The sequence below is a fragment of the Prionailurus viverrinus genome, chromosome B2 (assembly GCF_022837055.1).
Source record: "Prionailurus viverrinus isolate Anna chromosome B2, UM_Priviv_1.0, whole genome shotgun sequence".
Taxonomy (NCBI): Eukaryota; Metazoa; Chordata; class Mammalia; order Carnivora; family Felidae; genus Prionailurus; species Prionailurus viverrinus.
This window is the reverse complement of record NC_062565.1, coordinates 88029088-88046817: the sequence shown is the minus strand read 5'-3', so window position 1 is coordinate 88046817 and position 17730 is coordinate 88029088.

Here is a 17730-nt window from a genome sequence, read left to right as displayed (position 1 = left end):
TTTGAAAAGCACTGCTATTCTCCAGATAGTGCTCACTACATGAACGCTAACATAAATCAAAAATACTGGCATGTGTTCCCTGTAGTCACTGCAGCTTAATCCGCTTACTCTAACCCTTCCCACCTTCACACAGGGTCATCTCTCCATGTAACCGACATATTCCCCTTTCAAAAATCTTTTTTTTCATGAAGGTTTATAAATGCCTTATTGATTTTCCACACAAGGCCAGTCAACTTCTGACTTCACAAAAGGAGTTGAATAAAGTGGCTGAACCCACTGCTGTTTCCCTACCTACATAAGTAAAGTACCACTACCCAGTTAATTTTAGTTCTACTAACTGACCTGGTTACAGGATAGCCATCATCAGCCCTGGGTCCCCAAAAGACAAAGACCCTTCTGTGCTCTTGCCTGACTATAAAGTTGTAAAACCAGTGGTCAAATAATTGCTTAGCCTGCTTGATTCTTCACCACCCCCTTACCCCATCTCAGTCCTATATACTGCAAAAAAAAAAAAAAATCTAGATGCAGCTTCTGAAAACTTTCTTTTGATATGTGATCACCTTTTCAACAAATCAGTCAAAAAAGACTGTGTCATGTATCTTCTGCATTTAAACATTAATATTAAGGTTATAAACTTTAAGATGTTTTTGTCTCTGACTTCACTGATAATTTTCCACAATTTTTAAGAAAATATTTATTTTCTTATCTTTATTATAGATTACTTTTTATTATTTTATCATAGGTTATTAAGATTTCAGCTATTTCATAGTTTTAAATCTTATTTTATTTACATTCTTTTTAAAAAAAAATTTTAATGTTTATTTTTGAGAGAGACAGAGACAGAGAGAGACAGAATGCAAGCAGAGGAGGGGTAAAGAGAAAGAGAGACACAGAATCTGAAGCAGGCTGCAGGTTCCCAACTGTCAGCACAGAGCCAAACACAGGGGTTGAACTCACAAACCACGAAATCATGACCTGACTGAAGTTGGATGTTCAACCAACTGAGCTACCTAGTTGCCCCTTTATTTATTTATTTACTTACTTACTTACTTACTTACTTACTTATATTATTTCATTCACAATTTCTTCTTAGTTTCCATTTTCTTTTTTTAAACAAAATTAAGAATTTTCAAAAATGATCTGGCATTGAATTGTTCCTGCTTTAGCAACTGAACTACAGTATAGGCAAAAATAATGCACACATTTTATATATATATAGTGGAAAGTAGTAAATAGGCCTATACAGTTGCAAAGTTTCCACATTTTAAAGTAATACAATATTAATGCTAATTAAACCGAAAAGTTAATGATATATATTGTAATCCCTAGAGTAACCATTAAATATATATGAATTCCAAATACTCTAAAAACATTTCTATGGTCCAAGTAAGACAGCAAAGTAAAAACAGAGGAATAAAAAACAGGAGGAAAAAGAGAAAACAATTTTTTTAAATGTGACTTAAATCCAACCACATCAATAATTACATTAAATGTAAGTAGATTAATAATTCCATTTAAAAATCAAAGATTGTCACAATGGATTTTTTTTAAAAGCAGGACCCAAGTCTATGCTGTATATATGAGATGAATTTTAAATACTAAGACACAAATAATTTAAAATTAAATGGATCGGGGTGGGGGGGTAGTGCCTGGCTGGCTCAGTGGATTAAGCGTCTGACTTTTTTGATATTGGCTCAGGTTATGATCTCACAGTTTGTAAATTCAAGCCCTAGGTTGACTGGCCACACTAACAGTGTGGATCCTGTTTGGGATTCTCTCTCTCCCTCTCTCTTTGCCCCTCCCCTAATTGCACACACTCTCTCTCAAAAAAAAATAAACTTAAAAAATGTATAAAAAATTAAATTAAATTAGATGGGAAAAGATATACCATTTAAATAGTAAATACAAAGCTGGAGTGGCTATCATGGCAGCTTTATTTATAATAAACTAAAATTTAAAAGCCTACATTCTAATAAAAGGAAAGTGGATAAACAAACCACAATTCAACTGTGCAATGAAATACTAGTTGGCAATTAATAGGACTTAACTGCTGATACACCCAAGTATGGATATATCTCAAAAACATACTAAGTGAAAAAGTTTCGCTCAAAACAACCTACTGTATGAATTCCATTTGTATTCCATTCTAAAACAGGTAAAATTAATCTGTAATGGAAAATATCAGAATGGTAGCTGTTTCTAAGTGGGCTGGGTAGGGATTGACAGAAAAGGGGCATGAAGGAATTTTCTGGGGTCATGGTAGTGTTTCACAGGATGATCCTGGGGATGCTTATACAGGTACATGTAATTATCAAAAACTCAATGAAACTACACTTAAGAATTCTGTATTTCATTGTATGTAAATTTTACACCAAAAGAAAAAAATGTAAATAGAACACAAATTAATGATATGCATGCTAGGTGTTAGGGGAAATTGTACTGATGTCTGCACTTTCATTTGAAATGCATCAAAAATAATAGATGAATCAAAGAATGTAGGAACAACTAAATGAATAGATCTGGGACAAAGCAATATACTAAAATGTTAATAGAAGCATCTAAGTGGTAGTTACATGGTGATCACTGAGAGATTCTTTCAACTTTTCTGTATGTTTAAAATTTTTCTAAACAAAAGTTGAAAAATTACATATTAAAACAAAAATATAAAGAGGGAAGATGAAGAGGGGTACACAGAGGGCTAAATTGTATCTGCTTTGTTCTTGAAAACACAAAATGGTCTGAAGCAAATAGAGCAAAACATTATGATTTTAAAGACCCTAGTATTCATGGGTATTAGTTGTATTATTCTCTTTTCTCTCTTTTATTCATATTTTTCTTCATGCTTCAAATGTTTAATAATTTCATTTTTATAAACTATAAATGGAATGACTGTAATACATTAGAGTATGAAGGGCAATGGACTGAATCCTGGGACCTGGCATTTTAGCACTCACCTAATCATTAAGGGCTATGAACCTGGTATAAAGTGACAAAAATCTTCCTGACCTTAGTTTCTTCATTTGTAAAATAAGAGAATTAAACTGAGTTGATATATTAGAGATTAATTTCATCTCGACAATTCTATAAATCTAAAATAAGCAAAAATAAACAAAAGTGTATTTTTAGGAATTGCTTCCTGTGAAATGTTATACATGAGCCCAAATACTCAGAGTTAATCATACAAGTAGTCAGAGAATAATTTTGTGCATAATGGAATCACAATCTTTACATTTTTACTCAGCCTACTAAATGCAATAAAGTAACATATAAGTAGGGGGTTAATCATTACTGAAGAGCCCAAAGCCCAGAAAGAAAGAGAAGCAAAGTTTAGTTTTTAAGACATAATTTCTACTATTTATTCTTCTCATAACTTGGGGTCTTGGGAATTCCATTTTAAGCCTCACTTTTTTTATCCTTACATTATGGGGATTACAGTCAATGACCTTTAAGAACACTGCCAGCTCTAAGATTCTACAATTAGAATTCTATTTGGGTTAAATACCTGTGAGTATACATTACTAAACGTTTATTTATCCTCTCATAACCACTAGTACTCTACCTTTTTTTTCAAAGCCACTCAAGAGTACTGTCATTATCAATCCCCACCAAACAGCTACCCAAAATTGGTGTTGTTAGTGAATTATATGCAGTGGACAAATTAATCTTGTAAAACTATTGGGATTACAATTTTCAATGCAGCATTTAGGGATATAAAAATAGGGTACTTCTGAAAATCAAACAGCATGTTGCCTTGTTACCAACTAGTACCATCTTTTGGGTCTGCCATCATGTTCCATATGTACACAGGAAGGAAAATTAGAAGCAAAAATGAGACCTTGGCGTATTTAAGGTCGATACTTAGCTGCTACTTGGTAGTTCCCAATCTCTTTAAGGAAATTACTTGACTGAGCTTGAAACACTGTTTTTGGTTATCAATTGAGTTAGACATTTAAGACGTGTCTTTCTGGCCACAAAATGAAACTTCTATCATCTTTTTCCAAAACAAACAAGCAAACAAACAAACAAAAAGAGTATGACCAGGGAAGGAGGAGATTTTTATCCTTTAAATTCATGTACTCTTTATTGCTTCTTGGCCTTTTGGTCAAGTATAAATTCACGTACATCTTTAACTCTTACCAATGCAACTTACCCATTATATCTTTACAACTATAATTCTTTTTTTTTTTAATTTTTTTTTCAACATTTATTTGTTTTTGGGACAGAGTGAGACAGAGAATGAACGGGGGAGGGGCAGAGAGACAGGGAGACACAGAATCGGAAACAGGCTCCAGGCTCTGAGCCATCAGCCCAGAGCCTGACGCGGGGCTCGAACTCACGGACCGCGAGATCGTGACCTGGCTGAAGTCGGACGCTTAACCGACTGCGCCACCCAGGCGCCCCAGCACAACTATAATTCTTTATGAAAGAAGAGGATTTCTAAAATGTAATAATTATTGCTACTTCTCAAAAAAAAAAGTGTCCCTCTTTAAACAATGCTATAATTTCTGTGAACATTCTAATTTTTTTTAATTTAATGTTTATTTATTTTTGAGAGAGAAAGAGACAGAGAGTGAGTGGGAGGGACAGAGAGAGAGGGAGGCACAGAATCCGAAGGAGGCTCCAGGCTCTGAGCGGTCAGCACGGATCCCAAGGTGGGGCTTGAACCCGTGAACCTTGAAATCATGACCTGAGCTGAAGTCGGACGCTTAACTGACTGAGCCACCCAGGCACCCCCGTATGAACATTTTATTTTGAATAAAAAGTTTCTAAATCCCATTCAACAGGGCAACACATCTTACCTGAAGATAAGTTTTTCAAAGTTTCTAATACAATCTCATTTCTCAAAAATTGAAATGTTTGCCCATGGAGAAATTTATGTTTCTGGAAATACAATGCCATATTGAGACTTCTGGTTTTTAAATAGATTAAGAACAATTTCTTTTTCCTCTTTGACTCTTTGCTATTTTCTTAGCCACTTTATCTTTTTCTTTTTATTTCACGTATAATTTTTCTCCTTTCTTATACCTAACTTATGTTAATTGTTTCCCAGTGTCCTAATACGGTTAACATTTAAGTCCTCCCTAGTGGAGTCTAGTGGAGGAATGCATTCCATTGTGCAAAAAAAGCTTTTGCCAAAGAAGCTAAAGAAAAAACAAAAAGATCTGAAGAAACAAATCTATTTTTCCGTCATTACGTGCCTGAAAGGAACCTGCCACCTAGAAGAAAATCTGTTTAGTTTTACAGTATAACTAATTATGCATGAGTTTAGACCAGAATCCCTAATGTTCAAAGAAACCATATTATGCCGTAGAGTAGAGCCATCTTTCATTTTTAAGAATTGATATAGGGGGCGCCTGGGTGGCACAGTCGGTTAAGTGTCCGACTTCAGCCAGGTCACAATCTCGCGGTCCGTGAGTTCGAGCCCCAGGTCGGGCTCTGGGCTCATGGCTCAGAGCCTGGAGCCTGTTTCCGATTCTGTGTCTCCCTCTCTCTCTGCCCCTCCCCCGTTCATGCTCTGTCTCTCTCTGTCCCAAAAATAAATAAACGTTGAAAAAAAAAAAAAAGAATTGATATAGGCTTCTGGTAGCTGTAGAGTACATTTGTCCATCATACTTATAACACTTATAACAGTTTTTTGTAAGCTATGAAACCAAAGGCCAATGAAGAATTAATAATGGCTACATCCAATAGATATTTGCAACTACAGGGGAGCCTTCAGGTTTTTGCTTAATATTCTGCATGCCCATCTCTCGTCTAAATGCATTTCAAAAAAAAAATTGGGATGCACCTCCGTACCATTGTTTTTAAGCCCCAAGAAAGACATAAATTTAACAATAAACATTAACTAAAATGGTCCAGGGGGGAAAACATAATTTTTATTTGTTTGTTTGTTTGTTTCTCAAGGGGCAGGCAGAACCAAATTAGTTGGCTCTCCCAGAATCAATATGTAAAAGTGTGAAAAAGAATGCCAGTATTTCTGAGGCTTATATTTCTTTGAGAGGGAGGAAAGGGGACATATTCTCTGTGTTTTACATACAGCTTTAAGCTCTAGATGGTCGTGGGATGGGATTTGGAAAGGGAGGGTGGGGGAAATGCAGAGCCGCATGAAGACTTTTATTCTAGGAGTATTCTGAAGGTCAAGAGATTTCTGGATTACCCCCCCCCCCAAAAATACATAAAACTCTATTTCTAGATTATCCAGAAGACAGATGAAACTACTGCCCATCTCCTATCCCATTTATTACTGACATATCCACTTTATTTTTTTTAAGGTTTATTTATTTTGAGAGAGAGAGAGAGCCCATGCACATGAGCAGAGAAGGGGCAGAGAGAGAGGGAGATAGAGAATCCCAAGGCTGGGCTTGATCTCACAAATCTTCAGATCATGACCTGAGCCAAAATCAAGAGTCAGACCTTTAACCAACTGAACCACCCAGGCGCCCAGACATACCCACTTTAAAGAAAGAAATTCTGGTTTCCTTAGGATGGGAGTGTGCGGGAGACAAGTTCTATTACCCCACACAGAGCTCTTCTAAACCTCTCTAAACTCAAGTCAATAGTAATAAAAATAATTTCTTTATTCCATTACTTTGTAACAAAAAAGACAGAAGAATAAAAGAAAAAAAAATGTCGGGGGATGCTTAATGTGGCTGCAGGGCCTATGTATATAAGTGAGGCAAGAAAGGAAGACTGCTAATCAAATGGTTAGACTTGGGAATCACTGTTCTGGGTGAAGTTGCCAGATCCCTTCCATGTTTGTAAAGACACTCAGTTAAATACCAATTGTGTTGATAAGTTGTGTCGCCTATTATCTAAAAACAGTTACTAGGGGCTCTTACAGACTCATTCCCTTGGTTAAGCATCCAAGTTCAGCTCAGGTCATGATCTCATGACTTGTGAGTTCGAGCCCCACAACAGGCTCTGTGCTGTCAGCTCAGAGCTTGGAGCCTGCTTCTAATTCTGTGTCTCAGTCTCTCTCTGCCCCTCCCCCGCTCGATCCTGCGCGCGCTCGCTCTCTCGCTCTCTCTCTCTCTCTCTCTCTCTCTCTCTCAAAAACAAACATTGAAAAATAAAAACAAACAGTTTTAATAAACAGGTATTCTTTCTATCTTACCATGAAGCTAGAATCCACTAGTTTTGGGGTTTTTTTTCATTCTTTCATCGTAATATTGGGTTCATAATCCTTTTGCTAGACATTGTTCTCCTCCCTCCAACTATTTTCACAACCAGTTCCAAAAGAGAAATAAATAAATCACGTGAAGGGAAATAACTATAGATTTGGAAAAACAAACATGATAATTCCTAGGGACACACAGAATCAAAAAGATCATTTGAAATGCTATATCTCTATATTTGAAAGTGAAACTGTGCTGAATACTATTAATAACAAGCTAAATAAAACACAACAGGGGCATTTACAGTCCAATTAGATTATTAATGAAAAAGTAAACTATTTCTTTCATGCCATAAAATGCTATTTTCCATATAGAATATGTATCTTCCTGGTATATAATTATTCCTTCTAAACAATTTCTTTTCTGAAACATGCTGTTAACAGTGACTGACAATAGCGACTGTGTGTAAAAATACTACAGACACAGGTTAGTATGTTAAAGAAAAGACTAAACATATTGTAAAAGATAAGGAACCCATAATGGAAGAATTAAGCAATCAAAATGCATTTATAAACACTTTTTTCTCTTTTTCCTCCATATGGGCAAATAGAATATGACTAAATATGAAATTCAATTTTCACTGTCTTCCTAGTCACAAGCCAACTGATTCCTGGGTCATGTGGCTTTGCTCCCAACTGGAAACAGAGAATAAAAGCACTTTTCAGACTCTTTTCAGGAGGTACAGTCTTGAAGCCACCACTACTTGACACAAATTAAAAGCTGGATTCATAGAATTGTCATTTGTACAGAGATGTCTAAATTTTATGAAGTCCCTGTATTTCTTTAGCCTCTGTGATATCTGACCCTGGATTAGGTTAGATGACCAGACAAAATCTAAACCTTCTTCTACTGACCACCTGCAAGACTTTCCATTGCCCACCTATAACTAATCTGTCAATGTCGATTGTCAAGGAAAGATTGCAAGTTTGATGAGGGCAGGGTCTACATCTCTAACATTACCATTCCCCATCTGTTTTGGTTCCAGATAACACATAAGAGACACTCAAAAATGACTACTGAGGGGCGCCTGGGTGGCGCAGTCGGTTAAGCGTCCGACTTCAGCCAGGTCACGATCTCGCAGTCCGTGAATTCGAGCCCCGCGTCAGGCTCTGGGCTGATGGCTCAGAGCCTGGAGCCTGTTTCTGATTCTGTGTCTCCCTCTCTCTCTGCCCCTCCCCCGTTCATGCTCTGTCTCTCTCTGTCCCAAAAATAAATAAACGTTGAAAAAAAAAATTAAAAAAAAAAACAAAAAACAAAAAACAAAAATGACTACTGAAAAAAATGAGCAGCCTAGATTAGCTTTCACAGACCTCCTTTACCAAGATGCTACATGACAAAAAAACTAGTTCTCATTACACTGGTGTGTGTGTTGATCATAGGTTACAGTTAAGAAACAGATTTCCCTGAATTACACAATGCTCTATGAAAACCCAGGAGTTAAATTTCCCATGAGCCTGTGTACCTGGAATAGTTGCACATCTCCTGAAGAATCAGTTTATTCTCTTGATGATGATTCTACGCATCTTGGAATTATTTCCATCTTTGTGTTGGTTGTTAGAGAGCTGAGGACTAAACATGTGGCTCACTTGTGACCAATACATAGGGCTTCAGAGTGGGCATTTGGTTCCATAGTCACACTTCATGCTCTGCCCTTCCTTTCTCTGGCTTTACCTTGGCTTCATTTCCCTCACTTTGTTTTAAGTGTATGTTATGTATCTTTGTAAGCCACCTTAATTTCTTTTTGAATCAAGGTGGAATGTAAATAAATTGATTTTTTTCCTTTCATGTAGAAGTTATTAACTTTGCTGAAGAAAAGAAGAGGCAAAGAAAGACATAATATAGACTTTGGCAATATATGGCTGATTTTAAAAGACCTTGGGGATATCTTGGGAAGAGAGGATACTATTTCTATCCCACATTGTATAGTTTTAGTTTTATGTACATCACAAGGCAATTGCACAACGTCAACCCTTTTTATTATGTTACATCAAGAATGTTAATACTTACCACGTATTTAAAAATAAAAACAAAAGAATGTAACTGGACCAGAAGCAGCTTAGCTTTTACTTATGGTCAGAACATTAGGAACAGGGAAAATTAATGAAACTATAAAAGTATATGGAAAACATTGATATCAAGTAAACAGAATGGCCTCTTACTATTTAATTATGTTTAAAGACATGGGGTCCCTCCTATTCCCATGCTCCTTTCTTTCACAGAGTAAATTTTCAATTTCTCATAAGAGGTAGATTCTCAGGAGACAGAGAAATAGACCAATGCTAGATAAGAGCAAAAAACTCACAATTTTTCTAAGAACTCATACTTGAGTTAAATAGTTTATTCAGAAATGCAGTCACATTGTATCATAGTCTGACAAAATTATGATAATAGTTAATCTGAATATAGAATGTCCCTATGCTGCTATTGCTAACCCTTCATCTACCTAGCAAGTACATTTAACTAAAAGGAAGAAACAATGACAAAGGAACACACACACACACACACACACACACACACACACACACACACACTTACATATCACCATCTGCCCCCAAATAGCAAAGGCATCTCTGCCACAAGAACCTTGCCCATCTCTGCTCCAGGTTCAGGTAGAGAACTACTGTCAGTCTATTTTAGAACTCCCATTTAAATTCTGTATGTCTTTATAAATGCAGTTATCATTACCATTGTTGCCTTATCACTCTCTATGATTGCTCTCTTTCAGTCAAGTACAAAGGCAGCCTGAATATAAATGTTTTGTCATAAAACTGCTATTCAAATAATAAAAAAGGGTTATAATAGTACTAAAAATAATTTACCCCCAAGGCTGCTGCATAGACTGGCAGTGTGCAGATTTGAGGGGCACAAAACACCTCCAGCCATACTCTCACTATCCTCTGAACTCTTCCACTGCATCTGAACCCATATTTGCATGATTTTAAAAATAATTTAGATGTCATTACATGACTAGGATATCTAGAAAATTTTTAGCATTAGATTAAAAAAGATACAAGTTATTTTTATCACTATTATCATCACTGTACTTAAGAAACATGGGATAAATTAGAGTGAGTGTTTATATCTTTCAAAGGGAAGTTATTTTTTTAGTTCATTAGTTTGGGGCAAATGGATAAACACGTAGTGCATATATGTGTACGCACATATAAGGTACACACATATATAGATACACATATGTCATACACATGCATACAAATTATACACACATATCACATGTACACACATATAGCATATACATAGCATGCATACGTATATGTCATGTGTACATGCATACATATAAACACATATATCCTATATATCATATGTACACACTCACATATAAAATCTTTACTCTGAAAATGCTTTTGTTGGTATCAGGACTAGCTGTGCACTGCCACCCAGGGGCTGTCTACAACATTTTAACACTGCTATCTTGCCAAGAGGCATTCAAAGTCATTACCGAATGCATCCTGGACAGTCCTTCATGGTAGCTGTTAGCATTCCCATTGCATATTCCGGTAGCTTTGGTGTCATTTCCCATAGCATGAATGCACACTGCAGAGAAAGGCAGAGAAAAAGAAGGGAGAAAAGAATGCCAAACAAGCAAAGGACCACCTAGAAGGAAACAAACAAATTATACTGACAAGGCTGACAAGGGGGAATAAGAAAGAGAGAAAGAGGGGAAGGAGGAGGTTTATGGGCTTCATGCCCACTGCTCTGGGTAAATATCCCTCCTTGCAACAATAAAGACAAATAAAGTACAAAGAAGGGATAAAGCAGAAGATTACAGACCTGGCCGGTGTTTGATAAATGGCACTCTACTTCACTCTGCTTATTGTGTACTTCATACCTCACTCCTGAATATGGAAGAGAATTTTATTAAAGATTTAGCCACGGTGGTGGTGGTGACTGGCTCACAGTAATTTTCCTACAAAGTAGTTTAATCTATCACAGGGCAGACAGTGCACCTTCTTACCATGTATCATATCTGTCTATTGAGTAAGTGCTATCCAAATCCAATTTCTTTTCATTTTTGGAACCTGTGATGCATATTCAAGATACACTTTCGTTTTGTCTTTGTCCTAAATTGGGTGCTGTATGAGATGGGGACGGGAGGAGTACTAATAAAAAGAAAATCTGCACTCTAAGGTTTCTATACCATTCTGGTCATTTTTTGTATTTTACAAAAATAAATTGCATAATTTCAATGGCATATAATATTGGTCACATGTGGAGTCACCAGGACCTTTCATATTTATGGATATGAATATGAAGCATTGCACCACTGATTATGGAATGAACTTAGAAAATCATTACAGTCAAGTTCCGGTTTTGAGCTTTGTGAAGCACACAGGGGTTGTTCCATTCGATAATGAGATGACTCGTGCAATAATAGGGAAACTGTTTCGACCAAAATCATTCAGCAGTTCATTACGTGGTAAAATGTAAATCCAGAAGTGTCATAAGCAAGGTACTTTCAGAGTGCTCTGTTATGGAATCACAGAAATTAGAAAAGCCCCGTGAGGTCACTCACTTCATCTGTTCCTGGTATCAAAGTGCTCTGAGCAAAATATTTTCAAATATAGAGTCCATGCTCCCATCATGATATTCTATTATTTCTCCTTTCATTGCATTACTTTATTTCACTATGATGAATTGTTCTCAACCTGACAATTGTTTCCTTTAAATGCTATTGGTCTTTTTGTAACAAATAAGTAATTCTGCTCTTACTCAGTTACAACAAATCCTTCACACTACTGTTAAACCTTGTTATTAGACTCTCTTTAAAATTGACCCTAAATATGTATTTTTTTAATTATAAGGTTAATTAGTATGTATTTTAGCCAGAAAAATTTACATTTAGAATCACAAATTATTATTGTCTTATAGTCCCTTGGAGGACCCAGAAACCCCACAGTCAATTCCCATCTACCAGTAATTTAAAAGTTACATCTTGGGACGCCTGGGTGGCGCAGTCGGTTAAGCGTCCGACTTCAGCCAGGTCACGATCTCGCAGTCCGTGAGTTCGAGCCCCGCGTCGGGCTCTGGGCTGATGGCTCAGAGCCTGGAGCCTGTTTCCGATTCTGTGTCTCCCTCTCTCCCTGCCCCTCCCCTGTTCATGCTCTGTCTCTCTCTGTCCCAAAAATAAATAAACGTTGAAAAAAAAAAAAATTAAAAAAAAAAAGTTACATCTTGTCAATTTCCAGCTGTTTCTACCCTCAGCAACTTGGACCCTTTCTTATTAGGTCCCAAAATCAAATATAAAATTTTAAAAATACTAAAAGTAGCTCTTTATTAGGAAAACTTTGAGCCCCATCCACCTTGTCCAAGTCCTTCAATTTAAAGATGAGAAAATAATTGAATCCCAGAAATTAATTTGTCTATATGGTCAAACAACTGACTTATAATTAGAGGAAAACAGATTTTAAATCTAAAAGACCTAGTTTCAGATCCTTCCTCTGTAGTTAACTAGTCCTGTGACCTCGGGTGGACCATTAACTTTCTGAGCTTCAGTTACTTCTCTGTAAAATGGAAATAGCAATACCAAACCCATGAGTTTGTCGTAGGAATCCAGAGAAAATATTTAAAACACTATTATCACAATGCCTGGCACACAGTGCTCAGTAAATTATATCAGTTAGTCACAAAACTCAACCTAGAAACCACTGTTCAAGGGAATTTATTTAGCCACATAAATTCATGCTATCTATCATCTCCATTTCACCTATATACAGTTGGCCTTTGAACAACATGGGGGTTAGGGGCACCCACACTCCATACAGTTGAAAATGCATGTACGACTTTTGACTCCCTAAAAATTAAGCTACTAATAGCCTTCTGTTGACCAGAAGCCTTACTTATAACATAAAGAGCTGATTAATACATATATTGTATGTTACATGAATTATATACTGTATTCTTATAATAAAGTAAGCTAGAGAAAAGAAAATGTTATTACAAAAATCATAAGAAAGAGAAAATATATTTATAGTACTATACTGTGTTTGTGGGAAAAAAATACACATATAAATGGACCCACGCAGTTCTAACCTGTGTTTTTGAAGGGTCAATTGTATTATAAATCAGAGCTCATGATAAAGACAAAATTAAGCATGCATCTAAAACTATATACAAGGTATTCACTTATCAAGCCAATAAAAATTTATTACAGCTAAAGATGTTTTTAAAAGTCTAATTATAGAAAATAGAACCATTTGGATATTGTCCTGGGTTTGGGGAAAATAGGAAGATAATAATCAGTAACATTGGAAATAACTTGATTTTTCACTACTTTCCTAAAACATATTGACAATAAAATGTTTGTGTAAACACTTTTTCACATTAATACTATTAATATTATTTATGTATGTTGCTATTTTGCAATGAAATGCATTTTGGCGTGGGGGGTGGGGATGGTGTGCTTGGGTGGCTCGGTCGGTTTAGCAGCTGACTCTTGATTTTGGCTCAGGTAGTGATACCACAGTTCCTGAGTCTGCATTGGGCTCTGTGCTGACAGCACGAAGCCTGCTTGGGATTCTGTCCCCCTCTCTCTCTGCCCCTTCCCTGCTCAGGCTTGCTCGCTCTCTCTCTCTCTCTCTCTCTCTCAAAAATAAGTAAAGTTTTTAAAAAGTTAAAAAATAAAAAATAAAATAAAATGCATTTTTCATATTATGAAACTAATACATGTAGTGAAGAAAATTTCCACAATATAAAAAAAAATCATTCATTATCCTACTACCCAGAAATAATTGCTTTTAATATCTTGGGGAAAAATCTTTGAAATGCTTTAAATATATATTTTATCATAATTATACATGCAATTAGATTCATCATATGTTACAGAGATATAGATTATATACTATTTTATAACCTTTTTCCCCAGTTATAAATGGTAAGCATTTTTCCATGCCCTTATATATTCTTGAAAACATAATTTAAGTGGCATATCATAGGGATTTGTCAGTACTCTGTTTAACTTCTCTCCTAAAATATTTGTATTGTTCTCAGTAACTGTGTAATAAGCATCCTTTAATTCTGTGATTCCTTTTGAATAGGATTTTCAGGCATTTATGTAACTAAAAACTCTTTGAAGCCACAGCTCTTGTCCAATCTCTATTTGATTTTATTGCAAACATAGTATGAATTTTTGATAAGAACACATTTAAGAAATATATTCCTATCAATTAATATTCAATTAAAAAAACATTTACTTTTCCAAACACCAAAAAACTAACTCACAATCTGGGATTCATACTACTATGATTTCTTTATATTGTCATGATAAATTTTGTATGGGAAATTTAATAATTATTGCTAAAACATGTCTCCCTTTCTAGAAATTTTCTCTATAAACTAGAGACCTTCATAAATATCACTACAATCAAGATACATCCATAAATTAAACTGTTTATTCACTGTAGTGCCTACATAACTAACATGAACAGATAAGATGGTTGGCAACTGGAAAAATTGTCCTATTTCATAAAAATTGCAAAAATGCTCACATCTTTTAGATGCCATCTCTTAAAACCAAAACGCTAACATTGACTCATATTTCTAATAAGTGTTTCATATTAAAACAGATATACCTTATACATTTACACATTTTGGAGATTTAAATTTGTAATGGTAAAAGAAGAAATCCAACATTTAAAACAATTTTCATCTGATGTATGCCACCTGCACTAGTCTCAAAAACTTTCTATATATAAGATTAATTTGGAGTAACTTTAAAGTCAGGTCATTATAATAACAAAGAAAAAACTTCTAATTACATCATGCTGAAATAGAAAATAATCAACCAGAAAATTGACCATTTTAAGCATGATTGTAATCATCCTTAGGGGAAGAAAATGGGCAAACATATACTTGCTTTGAAGAAAAAAAATATACAGAAAGCTTTTCTTTAAATATATATATGTATTTTTAAGTGTATGCTTATACATGTTAAACTAATGCTATATTTCCTCTATTCATTGCCTTCAAATTCCTTCCAGTCTGACTATTCCAAAGTAAAAAAGCACTCTATTGGCAACAGAAGCATTTTATTTTTAATACTGCTTTATTTATATTCAAAGCAGAGTATTTAGAAGGCATGAGGCACCAGTTTATAATGAAAGACGTTAGTGCATTCTGGAAACCATGAGTCTTTTATTCACTCTTTAAGATGCATTCACTAACCACAGAAGAATCTCACTAAATGTAAAGATTAAGACCTATTTAAGTATAGTTATATTGAAATGACTCAGAAATTTGTAAAATAAGTTTATTTTCACACTTCTAATAGACTCAGTTATTATGGTCAGCAGTACAACTAGGGTAGGAGCAGACATTTTATGCCTTACAGAAGACTGCACCAACTACCGCACAGCGCCACCTGGCAGCAGGACGAAGGACTGTGCCACCGTCTTCTGGCCTCCTCTCACTGAAAATCACTAATTGGTACAGGACAATGTGTCCTTCAGAAAGTCCCCAACTGATGCTGGCCTCATTTTCTTCATTAAAAATGGACACATTCATGTACCAAGTTTGAAAAGCTGGGGGTTTTGTCACTTGGTTTTTGTTATTTGTACTTTTTAAGCATCTTAATTCAGAACACTTCATTTTCAAAGGGCATCTTTACTGCAGCTGATCACAGCTGATGATGATGAATGTATCTACATTTTTCAAAAATAATTTGTCATCAGTTTTCATGGAGATAATCACAATAAGTTAATTTACAACAGTGACACAAAGAAAAATCCAGTGTTCAGCTGAGTGTAGCTATATGCCTCTGTAGAGAAAGAACAACAAAAACACCAAAAAAAGAACTTCTCATACCCATATGTTTGAATCATTCTTATTTTTATTTATATGTCTATACACATAGTAACATTTGTATTTGTACTCTGAAAAGGAATCTAAACACATGGTTTGTACATATTAGCATGAACAAAATCTTATTAAATCCTTTGACCTTTCTCTTCAATGATTTACTTGTAACCTGAATACATGTAAACAGCTAGAGACATTCATAAAAACAAAAAAAAAACACTTAAATAACAACTACTTCCATAATCTGAGCAAAAGTAGTTACTATTGCTCTTTTGACTAGAAAAGAAATTTTTGGCATCTGTTGTTCTTTAAAGAGGCCTAAACAATTACAATTTGTCATTCCCATTTCTTCATAGCCACACACTCAAAAAAAAAAAGGAGAGAAAGGTAAGGAACTGATAATGATTTCCTACATTTCTGGTACAATTGAAATTCCAAAATAATACTGCCAATTCAAAGAGCAAAACATCAAACTGGGCTCATGCTCATATTTAGTATGCTAGATGTTCTTCTAATTGAAAAGTTAGTAACCTTCTATGCACTACACTCTACTACATTACAGTTTTCACAACCATAAAAAAAATAAAATTTGGCATGTCCCTAACCTGTGGGGTAATTCTCATTTAAGGAGAAAATATATTCTTTTTGTTTTGTGCTTCCTAGTTTCTTAAAAACAAATGTTTATCTTAGAATCAATCAAAACATTCTAAGATCGTAGATATTTAAGAGCTGACAAAAGTGTGCCCAGCAAAAATATTACAGGATTGGGGCACCTGGGTGGCTTACCGGTTAAGCAACTGACTTCGGCTCAGGTCATGATCTCATGGTTTGTGGGATCAAGCTCTGCTTTAGGCTCTGTGCTGATAGCTCAGAGCCTGGAGCCTGCTTCCGATTGTCTGTCTCTCTCTCTCTGTCCCTCGCCTGCTCCTGCTCCTTTTCTCTCTCTCTCAAAAATAAATAAACATTAAAAAAAAAATTACAGGGTCGAGGATACAGCACTTCAGATTATACAGTCACACAAAGACCTTTTTTGCCTTTTCCTTTACATTCCTTACAATGATGCAGGAGGTAAGAGAAAGATGTTATAGGAAGGGCATACTTACTAGGAAATAGCCTATATCACTTCTTGGTGATTGCACTTTCCTTCTTCCCTCAAAGCCCAGGGTTAAACAATCACCACACTGGAGAAGAAAAAAAGGCAAACAAAAATGGTGTACTTCCCACCCCACCAGTCTAAACCTACTTCCCCACCCTTCCCTGGGTGGACTCTCTTCCCAGCTGAAGTTGAAGATGAGCCCTTCAAGTCAAAATTGGCAGGTGCCAGGGAAAGATGGGTTATCAGAAAATCCTTGTGCCCTCATTCTTACATTTAACCTGAGGGGCCAGAACACTGTGGTCACTAGGCCTGAATTACAGGCTACAAAGTTGCTCTGGGAGAGAGGCCCCAGGCTTACATGCTCTGAATAGATTTGGAAGAACAAGCCTTGGACTCTCCTCTGCAGGATGGCTATTGGTCTTTGCTAGATCATCCTGCTTAATACATTCCTGAGTAGAAACATAGTTATAGATACACTACCCAGAATATGTGTTAGATACCTCTTAAGCCTCACTTCACATTTTCTTGGCTAAAATTTTCACTACAACTTTTGTTATGACAGACCTTTATCTCAGGGCCACTGTCTGTCTCTAGCAAGAATGACTGGATAATTTGTGGGGTCTAGTAGAAAATATCTCTTGTTCATAA